Below are 15,124 nucleotides of genomic sequence, written 5' to 3'. Positions count from 1 at the left end.
TAAACCAATACGCTTTCAGTGGACTGAACTGTTTATGGCTCATTAAATTAACGGGGTGGGAGGAAGGAATAGGGAGAGGGATGGGGGCACGGCGAACTGCTGCCCACTGACGACGCAGCCCCGTTGATCACAGAGCCATGAGAGAGGACAATGTAAATCAATGAGAAATGGGATTCCACAATAAAGCCTTCAATGTGAGGCATTTACTCTCCAGAAGAACGGAGATGATTGAAAATAAACAAAGTTGTGCATGCTTACGGAAAGGAGGTCACTGTTTCCTCAACATAGCTGTGGCCAATATGTGCTTTGACCCTTCCATCCTTTTCTTTTTCTTTTCTTTCTTTTTCTTTTTCTTTTTTATTTTTTTTGGAGACAGGGTCTTGCTGTGTTGCCCAGGCTGGAGTGCAGTGGTGTGATCATGGCTCACTGTAGCCTTGACCCCCAGAGCTTAAACAATCCTCCTGCCTCAGCCTCTGGAGTAGCTGGGACCACAAGGCGTGCACCACCCTGCCTGGTCAATTATTTCTTTTCTTTCTATTTTGTTTGTTTGTTTGTACAGATAAGATCTTGCTTTGTTGCCCAGGTTGGTCTAAAACTCCTGGGCTCAAGCAATCCTCCCGCTTTCGGCCTCCCAAAGTGCTGGGGTTACAGCCGTGTGCCACTGTGTCTGGCCCTTTTCTTTTTCTTATGAGAAGGGTTGTTGACTCCCAGGAAACGTCACCTGGAACCAAGAATGTGAACTCAAGGACCCCCGCCTGCTGGCAGCTGCATTTACTTGACTCCTGTTCACTGTTTCTTAGCCTTGTCCTTTCTCTCCTGCCAGTTCTAGGGGACACCACTTCTCCTGGTTCACCTCATCAATGCCTAACCAGTGGTTCTCAAGGTGTGGTCCCTGGAGCAACAGGATCAGCCTCGCTGGGAGCTTGTTAGAGATGCAAGCTCTCAGTCCCACCCCAGACCTGCTGAATCAGAAACTCTGGGAGTGGGACCCAGCCATTTGGGTTTTATCAAACCCTCCAGATGACTCTGAAGCATGCTCAAGTTGGAGAACCACTGGCCTATGGTGATGCTCTTGCTGTAAATGGCAGAATCATTCCTAAGAGGATGCAACAGGCAGGAAACATGCAATGTTGCCAAACCCCTCACCTGCCCTACTCCTTTCCTGGCTTCCTCCTGCCCATCTCCATGGGCAAAGATCCTCTATGATCTGGCTCCACCAGCCCACTCCCTGTTTAACCCTTTACACTCAGCAGCATTAACCACTTACGATACAGTTTCCCGTCTCCTCACTGGGGTTAAACTGTCCCCTCTGCCCAGAACGTCTGCATCCTTCCCCTGGATGCCCTCAGGCTGGTGTTCCCAGTAATTGCCTATGCCAATCTGTTAGCACACTGTGTAATAATTCCCTGTTTGTGACTATGAGCTCCCTGGAGGTAAATGCTGCATGGTTCATGTGTTCCCAGAGTTCACTAGCACAAGACTTGGCACAGAGGGTTGCTCCCCAATACTTTCAGGATGAATAAAGGGCTGAGATACTGACACTAGGGGGAAGGAGATGACTGGATGGTCCTCTGGGGGTCTCAGGTTCACATGGCAGGAGCAAGCACAGCATGGATAGCAATTTAAAAATACTCTGCATGCAAAATTAATTTAGTAGCTAAAGGAAAACTGAATTACGTATAACATGTTGTGTATCAACACGTCTCCTGGAAGGCTTTTTACTGTATTCACCAAAACAAGCAAGATTTATAAACAGATTTTCAAGATCACACCTTCTGTATAAATCAAGACATACGTATGCTGGCTGTAGTGGGAGGTACAGCACCCCTAAAAGCTATGGCCAGTGAGGGAGAGTGGTACAGAAGACAGGGTGGAGAGGCCGGGCATGGTGGTTCATGCCTGTAATCCCAGCACTTTGGGAGGCCAAGGTGGGTGGATCACGAGGTCAGGAGTTCAAGACCAGCCTGGCAAACATGGTGAAACCCCATCTCTACTAAAAACACAAAAATTAGCTGGGCATGGTGGCACACACCTGTAATCCCAGCTACTCGAGAGGCTGAGGCAAGATAATCACTTGAACCCGGGAGGCAGAGGTTGCAATGAGCTGAGATCACGCCACTGCACTCCAGCCTGGGTGACAGAGCAAGACTCCGTCAAAAAAAAAAAAAAAAGAAGATGGAATGTAGTCTGGGGAAAGAGGTGGCATTCCAAAGTCACCTGAGACCCTTGTTCCCTGCATTCTATTCCTCTCCTATAATTTCTTTCACTTCTGGGCAGAGGGCAGCCTGTGGGCAAGTGTTCTTCTTGCTGACAGTCCAAGAGTGTTGGGTTCAACCAACTGCTAACTCCTGAGACAATTTTAAGGCAGTGCAATAAGGACAACCTTATAGATCTATAAGGCCAGCTGGAGCTATCCCCAGGGCCATGTTGTAGCAGACTCAAATCTTCAAATCTTCCAGTGTCTGTGTGGAGGTATTGATCGATTGCTCACTTATTTGGTTGTTCAATGAAGGGCAAAGCAATGTGATAGCATCATTGCAGTAGAAAGTTCTAGAAAGATGTTCAAGGTACACTCCTTGTCTGAAAGCCTCCCTGCCTAAGCTGAGAGAAGACAGAGATCCAATTAAGCTTCATCTTGGCAGACTTTTGAAGTGAGCAGTCAACCCTTAGGGACAAGAGAGTAGGGACTGACCTCCAATTCCCAGCTTAAATGTGCCATCATTGGAGATGCCTTCCATGACCTCCGATATAAGGCAAATTTCCCCTGTAATATGTTCCCCTAACACCCTGTGCTTGCCCTTGTATAATACAGATTACACAGAAATTAGTTAATAACAAACCCAACAATTACCGAATGCCTCTTAAGTGTGTCATTTGCAGTGACGCATTGAGTCCTTTCACCAGCTCTGTAAGAAGGGCACCATTATTAGCCCCATTTTACAGAGGAGAAAACTGAGGCTCATGGGGGTGAAATGACTTTTCCCTAAGTCGCCCAGCCTATAAGTAGCAGAGTCAGGCTTCAAAGCCCAGATGATCTATTTCCAGATCCTGTACTCTGACACCAACTTTCCTCTGGCCAATGCCTCTTCCTCCTAGATGGTCATTTGATAAGAGCAGAAGATTCATCTTCTGTGTTCATCCTTGTGTCTGTGGCACCTTGTATTGTATACTTGGGAAGTGCTCATTAAATGTCTGATGAATGAATAAACGAATAAATGGATGTTTCAGTTGGGGAGATTAACACAGAAAGCTGAAGGCATGGAGATAGTCCCATTTAGAATTTTGGATTCTTCAGCATGCCTGACTACCTTACCCTCCATCTTAAAAAAGTATTTTCTACATGCAGTTTTCCTTCTTCCTTTTCTCGACATTCCAACTAAAGGGCACCAGGCCCACTGACCCTTCCTTGGCCAGTGACAGATGGGTGAGCTGAGGCAGCCGGGAGCTGCCTGAGTTGATCTCAGAGTTGATGAGGTAGAGGGGTCAGCTGAGAAGGCTGAAGCCAACTGTGGACCGAAAGGCACAGAGCCGGGCAGCGTTTTGCAGCTTCAGCACAGCAGAGGTCCTGCTTTTGAAGGGAGTCCAATAAACAATGGCCCCACAGCTTAACACGATTGAAATATGATGCTATTCAAAGGAGATGTCAAAAGGATTAATAACCCATCTCCTTCTAGCTTGGTGCTAAAACCACGCCACTGCCTCGAGTTAAAATCACGCTTAGACTGCATGCTACATTTTAAACCTTCTCCAGTAACAGACCATCACGGTCGCAGTGTGGGGCAGGCTCTCAGGACCCCTCTGTACGTTGTTACGATTCTCCAGTTTAGCCTTTTTAATGGGGACTGAGCTGAGTGCCTGGAGAGCAAGCACAACTCAACATGCTGAACCTAGAAATAAATATCTGGTCCCTTCCCTGAAACATACTTCCAGATTCTCCTCCAAACACCCAAGGAAAACGGGTGCCTCTGAAACTAAAGCAACAGTTGCAGACCCTGTTGAATGACAGGTGACAAGTCTGGTGTAAGCTGAATCATGCACAACACACCCTCATCCCACGGATGGTTTATGGAAGAAGAGGGAAGGTCAAGGGTAAGGTGATGGGCAAGATCTAAGTTTCTATACCAGCAGTGGTTAGACCCCCGTTTCAGGCAATCCCACCCCATGACTCTGCTTTGCTTTCCAGATTCAGGGTAAAACAACGTAAGACGAGTCCAGCATGAGCTAATTTAAGAATTTCCCTCTCTCAGCTTAGGATCCTCCTCTTCCAGGTGATGGCTCTCAACACGCAGGCTAGACCCAGAGACGCAGGTGCTCTGTGCAATACTAACATTTAGAATGACAGCACTGTGGTTCCTTCCTCCCTGGTGGGAAGATACAATTAATTCTGCTACCCCTCCCTTAGCATCCTGTTGCCGGGAGAAACAACTGCCTCCCTATCTCAGAAGGGGTTCTATTAAGAACGGCAAGTTCGAAGGAGGTGATAAGGAGGCGGACAGTACTTTTGTCCTATCCAAGTTGTCCGAAAGCCAAAATAACCTTGAGGACCGCTGCCCCTGAAGAAGGCGAGACATAATCAGCCCTACCTAAGAAATCAACATGGGGCTTTTGGACACCAAAGTCAAAGTCAAGGGTAGTTGCTTAGGGCCGAAGCAGGGATATATTTCCATTCCCTTTAAAAACGACCCCTGGGAAGACCAGAACTGGTCAAATTGCTATGAAGACCTGAATAAGAAACTGGTGTCTCTGCCCATCCTTTGATTTCTTTGTTTTGAAACAAACAGTCTTGCTCTGTCACCCAGGCTGAGGTGCAGTGGTGCAATCTCAGCTTACTGCAACCTCCACCTCCCAGATTCAAGCGATTCTCATGCCTCAGCCTCCCAAGTAGCTGGGTTTACAGGCATGTGCCACTACGCCTGGCTAATTTTTGTACTTTTAGTAGAAACAGGGTTTCTCCATGTTGGCCAGGCTGGTCTCCCAACTCCTGGCCTCAAGTGATCTGCCCACCTTGGCCTCCCAAAGCGTTGGGATTAGAGGCATGAGCCACCGCACCCAGCCTCTGCCCCTTCTTCTTGCAGTGCTCAAGGGACCACGGCCAACCCTTGCATGAGGCCAAGATCAAGACTAGCATGGTGAAGTGTGCAATCTTGTAAACCTTGAATGTAAATCTTAAATAACACCACGAGACCCATACAGAGTGCCACTAGTGATGCTGGAAGTGCTCCAAAGCAGCAAGGGAAAAGTCATGATATTGTAAGAAAAAGTTGAATTGCTTGGTAATAGGGAGCCATCAGAGGTTTGCAGGTCGGTCAAAGAAAAACTGACGTATGGAAAAGAAGCAAAATAACAAGAAGAAAAGATCAAAAAAATGAGAGCTGAAGATGGTGAAAATTATGCCATTAAAAAGCAGGCAGAGATCCTACAAGAATCCCAGATGATTATCCCAGATTGCCAGCGCAGGTTGGAAGCTGCATATTTGGATCTTCAACAGATGTTAGAAAGTGAAAAAGACTTGGAAGATGCTGAGGAATATGAAGAAACACATTTAGCACTAGATTCGGTGAAGCTAGAAGCCTGAAACTTTTCTTGTACAGGGTGATGTTTGCATTAAATCCTGGGGCCCATTTTATAATTCATTATTTTATTTTTTTTACCACTGCTGTGTGTTCAAGTAGTATAAGAATGTGATTGTTTTTATCCAGTTGCATATCTATTTCTTTGTCTAATTTAATACATAAAATAAATGAATTCATCTAAAGGAAAAAAAAAGGAAGAAATTGGCAGGTAAGATAAACTATGATGAGCTCTGCTACCTGCTCAGGTGGCCTGGATCAGGTGCTTGCTGGATGCAGAGCAGGTGAGCTCTCCCTAAAGATAGGAAACAATGATGTTTAAAGATGAAGACAGGAAAGGTTGTTTGGATTACGTCTGTAATCACGGCATTCTGGGAGGCTGAGGCGGGCAGATCACTTGAGGTTGGGAGTTCGAGACCAGCCTGGCCAACATGGCAAAACCCTGTATCTACTAAAAATACAAAAAGTAGCTGGGCGTGGTGGTGTGCACCTGTAATCCCAGCTACTCAGGAGGCTGAGGCAGGAGAATCACTTGAACCCAGGAGCGGAATTTTCAGTGAACCAAGATTGTGCCACTGCACTCCAGGCTGGGCAACAGAATGAGACTCTGTCTCAAAAACAAACAAAAAAAGATGAAGACAACAAAACTCCATAAACCTAGAGTTCATCTCTGTTAATACTGTTATTTATTCTTTCATGCATGCATTGAAAGATGTCTGGAAAAATGAACATATGTATATATACATGTATAAATGTATCTGTAGAATTTGTGTGCATGTGTTTACATGTGTGGAATCATAATGTACATATTGCTTGTATCTTACTTGGTTCACTTTCAATACATTGCAAGTGTAGTTAAGAAATTGACCACATAATACCAGGACATCTAAATATAAGACGCAAAGTCAGGAGATTTTTTTGCCCATCTGAAACTTAAAAGAACTGAGCCATCCATCAATAGTCAAAAATCCCCAAAGCTTTAAAAAATTTAACATTCAGTTAAATATCTAAGTCAGCGCTTTAGTCAGCAGAGTAATCCCTAGTCATGACTGAAAAAGTATACATTTGCCTTTAATTGCCACATAATTATCTCTATACACCTGAGATAAAAATGTAAATTCAACATTAGCTATGAAAACATGCATTTGTTTTTTAAGTGGCCTTATCCAGCAAATGAATCTGCAAAATTAGGAAGAATAAGAATGGATCAGGAGTGAGGAACAATAAAACCAGGTATCTCAACATCTGTGAAAATCACAGCACATACCCTGGGTGAGGAGGGGCGGGGAGTGTAATTACACAAAAATAAGATAAACCACAGTGAGGTCTCCGGAGTCAGTCTTCTTGAATGAATTATGGATATCAGAGGTCTATCTAAGGCCAAGTTATTAAGGAGGTTTTATGGCTGGCATACAATAGTGGTCTGAATAAAAGCATCTTGTCCTGCCAAGAGCTTTGGATTTTAGAAGCAGCATTCCTTCTTGGTGAATGGCTCTACCCCAAAGCAGAATGTGATCTTCCTCTTTGACTTAATAGAACTGGAAATGGGGGGGAAGAGCACGAAAAAGAAAACCCTTCCATCTGCTGTCACCCCAAGTCAGTCATGTGAACCACCGATTATTTTGGTGACAAGGAGGAGGAGTGTCATTATGTGCCATTTCAGACTGGTCACAGAGAATTCCCAGCTCGGTCTGCAGCATGAATACATAAATGTGGTGAATCTTCTCTCCCTGACATCTACTTCAGCTTAGTGGCCTCCTTAAATCTGGGGCTCCCACGTGAAAACACTAGATGGGCCATCTCAGGTTCATTGTTATGTGGGATTGCATCAAGTATATGTTTTTATAGGGCCTTGTATATTACCAGTACTTGAGAAATAAAAGACAAGGAAAAAAGCCAGCAGGACCGCAGATGCGTGACTCATGATGAGCACTGCCACGGCAGAGTGTGGCGCGTCTGCCGGATGAGATGTGCAGCCCATCTTCATTTGTTCGTGGAGGGCAGCCATTTACCTGATTGTAGGAGGTGATGGTATTGACGCAGCAGGTTGCTTTGGCCATAAAGGGAGATTTCTGCAGCCGTAGAGCAGGGCTTAGGAACCCCAACCAGCTTTGAAGGGGCAGCCTCCGCTAGCCCGTGACTGATTCCCACAGAGAAGATGGAAACCCTGCAGGCACTCAGACGTCCCTTTCACTCTGTTAATTGAGAATAACCCTGGGAAAAGATGTTCTTTTGCTCAGTGACACAGGTGCCTAGCTTTGCATGTAACATCTGTTTGGTCTTTGATGGTCTCCATGGGTCTCCCGCCATCTGAGGGTCTCACCACGCCCTCTGCCCTGGGACAAAATGAACACATCCCTGCCAGGGTCTAAGCAGCCCCTGAGGGCTGGGCTTCTCTAGCTGCGCAGCCCCTTGCCATCTGGGCAGGAGGAGTTTCCACGACGCTCCTGGCTCCTGGCAGCTAGCAGGGTACTGCACCTGTTTCTTTTTTTCTCTTGGTCACTCTGGCTTTTCACTGGGAAAGTCACTCCTGATTCTTCCATCAGTGTCAATGGAATCCTGCCTAGGAGTAATCCAAACAGACCAATCCTCTTACACTTCATCTTGCAACCATCTAATAAAACTCCCCAGCTGCCGTAAACACAGATGTTCCAAAGGTAAAGGTTTGCTGGGCTAGAGGGTATTTCCACCCCCATCGATATCCTCCGGCAGCTTTGTCCAGCGTATGGAAGAGGCCTCTCCTACAATCAGGAGCAGATGCGGACAAAGACCCTCACGCCCTTTGCTGGTCATCACTTGGGTGGGAGTCACTGCCAGACAGAGGCAGGCCCTGAGTAGCTCTCTAAGTTTCATGAGATACCACACACCAGACCCAGCATGGTTTTACCAATCAACTTTTTTTTTTTTTTGAGACAGAATCTGACTCTGTCACCCAGGCTGGAGTGCAGTTGGCGCAATCTTGGCTCACTGCAAACTCAGCCTCTCACGTTCAAGGGATTCTCGTGCCTAAGCCTCTCCAGTAGCTGGGATTACAGGCACGCACCACCACGTCTGGCTAACTTTTTGTATTTTTAGTAGAGATGGGGTTTTGTCATGTTGTCCAGGCTGGTCTCGAACTCCTGAGCTCAGGCAATCTACCCACCTTGGCTTCCCAAAGTGCTAGGATTACAGGCGTGAGCCACCGCATTCAGCCTTACCAATCAACTCTTATTGGCATTTTTAAAAAAGAAAAACTACATATGATTTTCTCCAAATTTGTCATCTCAGCTGTGAAAGGGACTGTGTGTATTATTTGCATTTTTCTCTGCATACAGAATAACAAGACAATACACCCATGAATTAAAAGACAGCAGACACCTGTCCATTCAGTGTCCTTGGCAAGGTTCTAGTACCTGTGCACTGAGAACTGTGGGCAATCATGTTGAGCTTTCTTCTTTTGCTAAGACTCCTCCATTGAGAAGAAACAGAATTAAAGAATCCAAAGAACAGGACCTCCCTTGCTGCTGCTTTTGTACTTTTTACTTCCTTGTGTTTTATACTTGCCCATACCATATTCTAATTAGTCACTTCCATATAGATTTCTAACACAAGATGCTTGAGGGCAGAGGTCTCATTTTATTCTCCTTGATGTCTGCCCCAGGGCAGATGCTGCCGGACACGTGATGGGTACGCATGTGTTCATTTTACAGTTTCAGATCCAGCACCTGCTGCCTGGCACAGGGAATACGGTGGTGGGCACAATCGATGCAGCCTCTGGAAGAACTTGAGAGTCCATCTAGCTCAACACTGTCTTTTAATAAATGAGAAACAGGCCCAGTGAGGGAAAGTGCCCACAGTCACACAGCTGGAACCAGACCCAATCTCAGGATCTTCCCTTCCATGGCCAGCTAGCTAGAACGCAACTTGGGAAATGGCAGCCTGTCTGTAACCCAGCTCTATTGTGCCCAGAGGCTGGGTATGAAGACAGTAAAAGCAGAGGGGAGTGACATGGCGGCAGCAGAAAATTCCAGGAGTAGAGGCGTCTAGGGCATGGGTGGGGGTACAGCCAAACTATGATTGGCGTGTTCCTGTATCAGAAGTGCATGCTGGGAACTTGTGACATCTTGTAGTCCATGTTGCAGGACGCCAAGCCTCTGACCACCCCGTGCCGTGGGCACCATTGAGCCGCAGCACAAGTTGCTGGTGTGGGGCCAGTGCACGGACTTTGGTCTCCATGTTGAAAATGAAAAAGAATAATTCTTGCCTCCTGGGTTTGCATAATTAAAACTGAAGAACAGAATTTGCCTATCAACGTGAGCCCCATGAAAGTGCATAGAAAACTCTTAAGATATGATTCATTATTGCACCGATAAATCATCCGAGTCCCCTGCTTCCCACTTACAGCTACATTTCATGCTGTAAAATGCAGGTACAGCTAGTGATGACTCACAGGGTAACATCCCAGTTCCTTGGCAAGATCCACTGACTGGCATTTGTCTACAGACTTATCTTCCCCCCTTGTGTCTTACACGCTGACCTGGAAAGTTCTTCTAATGTACCTCTGGTCTCTCTGCTGGGGCCCGGGCTGCCCAGAGCACACATGCTTTTCACCCTCTCCACTTGCCTCATCCAGCCACATCTTCCCCATCTCAGTTCATTTGTGACCACCTATGCATATCCTTCTTTACTACACCTCAACCCCACCCTTGGAGCTGCAGAAGCTGTCCCCACTCTGGGCTCCTCCAGTTCCCTGATTTCACCTCTCTCACTGCACTGACCAATGCCTGTTGACTCATCTTTCTGTTCCAGCAAAGGGTTGCATCTTAGTTCTGTGCCCACAGTGCCTAGCCCAGGGCCAGTCATAGCAGGTGCTTAATACATGGTAAATAAACATGGTCCATGACCTCCTCAATCCAGCCCTACAGAGGCTGCCATTTTAATACGGAATTATCATACCAGCCAACCAGCTACCTCAGTGAAAATAAGGGAGGCTACCGTGAATGCTGGTAACCACAGTATAAGTTGGTCAATTTTTCATTCAGAGGGGAGCAAGCGCAGCACACCAAGCCACCCCCACATTAGTGTCCCGACAGGTCTCCAGGCAGCTGTTATGGATCTAGTCCTCCTAGGGAAAGGTTTGTTTCCCAGCCGCCTCTGCAGGGAGCACCATGAAAACAGAAGAAGAAACCCAGCCAGCCCAGGGCGTTAATAGCTTGGTTAATAAGCTCTGTATCAGTGAAGGCTTTTCCCTCTTTCCGAACAATAGAATTCCAGAGGGAGCCTAGGCCCAGGGACTCAGGACTGAAATGGAAGCCTTGGGCCCTGCAGCCCCACCGCAAATGTTCTGTGTAGATGTTTGATTCCTGTGGCTGTCGTAGTCCCAGAGGTACGGAGGTCTCTGAGAAGCCACGGCCAGTGCCAGGTCCTTCTCCTCCGGGCTTCCCGCTACACCCGATATTGGGCAAAGCTAAGGGAGGGTGCCCAGAGTTTCTGCTAGGTCGCTTTTGCCAGAAGGTGAAGGGTCAGGCTGATTTTGCTATGATTTTCAGGTGTTCCCACAGTCTATTAAGAAGCAATGATGTTCATTGTAAAAGTAAGTTAAGAAAAGTGGACTAAAGATATAATTTCTCTTTTTCCATGAAGGAATTCTCTCAAGTTGGAGAGGCGAAGGGACCACATATATCTGCCTTGAATCCCTCCCAGCAATGTGAGATGGTGTCAGCTCTAGAAATACCAGTACGATCTTCAAGAGTGGCAGACTGGGCCAGGCGTGGTGGCTCACGCCTGTAACCCCAGCACTTTGGGAGATCAAGGCAGGTGGATCATAAGGTCAAGAGACCGAGACCATCCTGGCCAACATGGTGAAACCCCATCTCTACCAAAAATACAAAAATTAGCTGGGTGTGGTGCGCGTCTGTAGTCCAGCTACTCGGGAGGCTGAGGCAGGAGAATCACTTGAACCCAGGAGGTGGAGGTTGCAGTGAGCTGAGACCGCGCCACTGCACTCCAGCCGGGCAACAGAGCGAGACTCTGTCTCAAAAAAAAAAAAAAACAAAACAAAAGCGTGGTAGACTGAGGCTGATAGAGGTTGTGCAGGGCAAAAAGAGGGGCTGATAGAGGTTGTGTAGGGCAAAAAGAGGGGCTGATAGAGGTTGTGTAGGACAAAAAGAGGGAGACATTCAAATTCAAGTTCTGCCATCGACTCACTGCAGGACCCGGGGGAGTTTACTCAATCTCTTTGGCCCTCAGTTTCTTCACCAATGATCGGTAAAATGGAAATAATACCCATCCCATGGAGTTATGGGAATTGAATACACACGCACGCACACACACAGAAGCCATAGCTATAATTGATCATCTATGAGTTCCAGCTGGGGATTCTCTAAAGTGAGTGAGAAACAACTACTCTTTCTAGAGTTTTTTGGTTCCTCGTCCCCGCCACCATCTTTTATAGTTGTCTTGACCGTATCTAATTAAACAGCATTTCTCCTAAAGCAATTGACTCCTAACACGTTTTCACCTTAGTTTCATTAAATAACAGTACAACTGGCATACACAGGCTTGAAACTAACCACAAGTGACTCTGAGCAGGCGAATGATTTGACTGCAAGAGCAGAGATGCTCAGGCAGGTGCTGAGCCGAATGCTGCCAAGAGCATTTGGAGGCCCTGGTCCTCTGTAGAAGACACTGCCAATCCTCTGCCCATGTCCCCTGGCCCTCAGTACATGGGTGCACATTGGCCTGACTTCTAGCTACCACTGCCCACATTTCTTCGTCTGAGGCCTTCCCTTCCTGCTGGAGCTCAGCCTGCCACCTGTACATCAGACCAGTGGCACAGAATTGTGGGAAGTTCCCATACCAATGACTGATGGGAATTGGTGTATAAATACCCCAGCTCCCTCACCCCTAAGGTTGTGTAGCTCTGAAGCATGCTCTATACCAGCTCCCAGAGTTTATCTGGCAGGATTAAGCTCCGTTCTCCCAGTGGGAGCTGGCTTGGAAACTCACCCTTAACTGGCTGCCTTCCCTTTCATATCTCACTTTCCTGAGGCCCTACTGGTGTTCTGGCATCTCTCAGATAAACTATTTATTCTTGAATCCTTGTCTCAGAGTTTGCTTCTGGTGGAATCCAAACTAAGCCTCAGATACGAGTTTTACTCTAGGGATGGAGCACATAGGACAATATGGCACTTCAGTTACATGAACGTCACCATGTACACAATCCCATCTGTGGTAGCCTGTATAGTGGCCCCCAAAGATGTCCCCATCCTAAATCCCCAGAAATTACAAATACGTTACCTTGCATAGTATTTAAAAGGGACTCTGAAAATGGGATTCAGGATCTTTAGGTGGGGAAATGATCCCGGGTTATCCAGGTGGGCCTGATGTCATTGCAAGGGTCCTGATAAGAGGAGTGCAGGAGAAGTCAGAGTGGGAAGAAGGCCATGTGACAACAGAAACAGAGGCAAGCAGAGTCAGAGAGAGAAGATGCTACACTGTTGGCTTTGAAGATAGGAAGGGGCCACAAGCCAAGGAAAACAGGCAGCCTCTAGAAGCTAGAAAGAGCGAAGAAACATCTTCCCTGGAGCCTCTAGAAGGAACCAGCTCTGCCAACACTTTGCCTTTAGCCCCATAAGACTCAGTCCACACTTCTGGCCTCCAGAACCATAAAAGAATAAATCTGTGTTGTTTCAAGCCACTCGGCTTGTGGTGATGTGCCACAGCAGCCACAAGAAATGAACACACCAACCAACCCTTGCATCATGTAGTAGCAGGCAGGATTTATCCCCACTTTGCAGATGGGAAAAACGGCATTCAGGGTGGAATAGCTTGCTCCTGAGGTCAAAGAACTCATGAGTGGTAGAGCTGGGATCAAACTTGGTCTGTGCAACCCTAATACCAATCAAGTATCTTCTGCGCACAGCCCCAATGCTGATTCCACGAGGTAAACCTGCAAAGCCACTGCCCTAAGATTGGTCTTCCTGGAGTCTACAATGTCCATGAAAAGGCTCAACAAAAAACCAAGCACATCAAGCCTTGTGAAGATGATAAGAGACATTTATAGGAGCTTGCTATGGGGCCAGGGCTTACCTTGGTACCTGAGTAATAAAACTCTGCGTAGACAGCCCAAGCCCAAGACAGCCTCCCTAATTCTATTCTAGAATAAAGCGGGATAGACAAGGTACTGCAGTACAACTCTTGTTGTATTTCAGAAGAAATACAAATACTCCAGTGCATAAGAAAAATGGAATTGCTGCTAAAATATCATTCAATAATCAGTGTGTATTGCATTGAACTCCTACTATGTGCTAGGTAGGGGCTAGATGCCGGGGATCGAAAAAATAATAACTAAGAAGAAATAATGGCTGTCTCAGCAATGCTGAGGATACAGGGAGGAGAGGAAGCATGCACTGCACAGCATTAATGAGGATACTATAGGATGTGCGCTATGCTTCTAAGTTTAGGAACCTTTCCTGAGGATCTCCTTGGTACCAGATAGGGGGGCTGGGAGCTGGGGAGAAGATGAGACAGTCCCTGCTTTAATAGAGCTGATACTCTAATGAGGTTAATAAATGGGTCGTGAATAAGTGACAGGCAATGTGCATCCATTTATCATTTATTCAGTGACTGCATTCAGTGTGCCAACACCATGTCACAGGGGCTGGAGTGGAGAAAACGTAGGGGAAGCAGTGGAGGCTGGAAGGAGAGAGTGGTCATTGGAGGGTCCAAGAATGCCTAACAGCATCTTGAGTTGAGGTTGAAAGGCTCGGTAGGGCCCCCCGGAGGAGAATGGGTGGAATATCTTTGCACTTCATCTCTGCAGTCACGTCCCATTAATATAATTCGTGTGTTTGACCTATGTGTCTTCTTTGAGACACGCTGTGACTCTCAAATTTGAGCAACTGAGTTTTAATTACGACCTTTATTGTTTCCTTGCACTTCTGGAGCGACTCAGCACCCAGGCAATTAACTCTGCCTGTTTTTATCAGGGTCGTTCCTACCACTGAGACTCTTGGCAGCTTCCAGTTCCCAGGAAGGCACTGAGGGTCAGAGTCTAAATGGCTTTCAGCTCACATTTCCCATCCCATCATGCTTTCAGCAGGCGCCTCCTCTCATATCTGATAGGGAACTCGCACTATGTCAGATATGACAAATAAGGCTTTAAAACAGCCAAGGGAAATATAAACAAAGAGATCTACTTTTCAGACTCTGGTAGGAACAGCTCTTGAAAAAGAAAAGGAGAGAGGATTTTTAACAGACTTCCTGGGAAACCAGTTCAAATGGGAGAGAAGAGCTGCCAGTGGCAGCTGCTGATCCTGTATGTGTCCATCTCTTACAATAAAAAGATGGTAGCATCTACCTTGTGTTGACTTGTTTGCATTTAAAGACCTCCTGGGTCTAGAGCGTCATGAGCATTAACAGCTAAATATATGAGGAAGGGAAGAATTTATAGTTTAGGGCTAGGTAATTGTACGTTCCTTTAAAAACTCTGTTTTCTTTTAGAATACATTTTTTCTCCATTAAAAATATAACAACAAAATGTGGTCTTTACATACAATGGAATATTACTCTGC

At 46.4% G+C, this 15,124-nt stretch overlaps 1 protein-coding gene and 1 long non-coding RNA gene across 5 annotated transcripts in view; one reads left to right on the top strand and one right to left on the bottom strand.

The window, feature by feature from the left end:
• KAZN (kazrin, periplakin interacting protein) overlaps positions 1-15,124 on the bottom strand; it is a 1,203,323-nt gene that overhangs the window by 405,805 nt on the left and 782,394 nt on the right. The window lies entirely within an intron of this gene.
• On the top strand, positions 11,595-15,077 carry LOC115833032. The gene is made up of 2 exons (XR_004028464.1): positions 11,595-11,636; positions 11,669-15,077. It is a non-coding gene; the product is annotated as an uncharacterized LOC115833032 (long non-coding RNA).

This window comes from Nomascus leucogenys, chromosome 24, assembly GCF_006542625.1.
Source record: "Nomascus leucogenys isolate Asia chromosome 24, Asia_NLE_v1, whole genome shotgun sequence".
NCBI lineage: Eukaryota > Metazoa > Chordata > Mammalia > Primates > Hylobatidae > Nomascus > Nomascus leucogenys.
Note: the sequence above shows the minus strand (reverse complement) of the source record. Positions and strands in the feature narration are given on the sequence as shown.